Below are 1,528 nucleotides of genomic sequence, written 5' to 3' on the forward strand. Positions count from 1 at the left end.
AATATCCTCTGGACAGTTCAATCCTGGCGAAGATTTACCCCGGACAATTACCCTTAACATCCCCACGCGTAAAATTAATTCGGCAAAGGGAAAGCAAGACATAAAAAGAAATTTTGTATATGAATTCTTGCAAATTCACCCAGCGTAAAATTTCTTCTTATAATTTCATAATTTTTTAGTGGCCCTATAGGCCTAACCCCCCCCCCCTCCCCGAAAAAAAATCTGAGTAAAACCCCCTCCGAAAAAAAATCCTGGGTACGACCTTGGCTGTACCCATGATTATTGGGTTCGATTGGGCTAGGACACAAATGCAATTTATAGCGTACTTCGAATTTGGAAATCGTTTTAAATGGGGTATTTAACTGGGGCGTAATTTCGTACAAATTGGGGGGGGGGCAGTGGGCGCCAAATTTCTCACATAAATTGAAAATGTGAGTAAAAAATTGAAATGAGCCACGTGGTACCATATAGATGCCTTATAGTGCTATAAAGGTAAATAAAACGGTACTTGAGCATTATACGGGCAGTTACCAGGAAACTAGTCACGAAAGACCCGTTTTACTGGTTAATTCAAGACACCGCTATCATGTAATGGAATCCATAGCGTGGTTTTAATTGCGTATACGATATTTAAACTGTTGTTTTTTGGTGTTAAGGGGGGGGGGAAGGTGAGGGGAGGGTATGCATTTAATATATGCAATGTTTTACCCCTCCATTCCCCACCGCAAAGTTGCAAAAATGTAGACCATATTTTTTTTATTTAATATTATACCGTCAGTCAATTTTATTTGATGGAATTTCAAATGTTATGTGCATCTAGTGTTTAACAATGGATAGAAGGCAATGATAAAACCCGTTTTTGACATGTTACCCGCTGTAGACTCGGCAATGATCGCGTGGTTGGCATTCCGTCTACGATATTACAATGGGGGTTTTGGTGGTTTAGGGGGGGGGAAGGACCGAGGTTAGTGTACTTATTTAATATATGTACTGTTTTACCCCTCCATCCCCCCCCCCTAATTTGCAAATATATATCCCATATTTTTTTTATAAAATATTATATATTCATTGTATTTTATTTTAGGTGAGTTCTCATTTTCTGTGCCTCTAGGGTTTACCACTGTGGAGAAAGCAATGATATAACCCGTTGTTGACATGTTAACAGCTGTAGACTAGGCAATAATCGTGTGGTTTGCATTCCATATAAGACATTAAAATGTGGTTGTTAGTGATTTAGGGGGGGGGTACCTAGGTTAGGTTATGTTACGTATTTAATATATTTTATGCTTTAACGCCCACCCACCCCCCTACTGTGCAAATATATAGCCCAAATTTGTTTCTAAAGTATTATATATTCATCGTATTTTATTTTATTTCATTATCATTAACCAAACTTGACTTTTTAGAGATGCCCATAAAATTGGAAAGTACCTTATTTTATTTCATTAGTATTAACCAAACTTGACTTTTCAGAAATGCCCATATAATGCCCAAGTACCATAATGACTGAAGAAAACTGATCCTTGAA

Source organism: Artemia sp. Qi Xiang Cuo, chromosome 4, assembly GCF_049724085.1.
Source record: "Artemia sp. Qi Xiang Cuo chromosome 4, ASM4972408v1, whole genome shotgun sequence".
In the NCBI taxonomy this organism is placed as follows: domain Eukaryota; kingdom Metazoa; phylum Arthropoda; class Branchiopoda; order Anostraca; family Artemiidae; genus Artemia; species Artemia sp. Qi Xiang Cuo.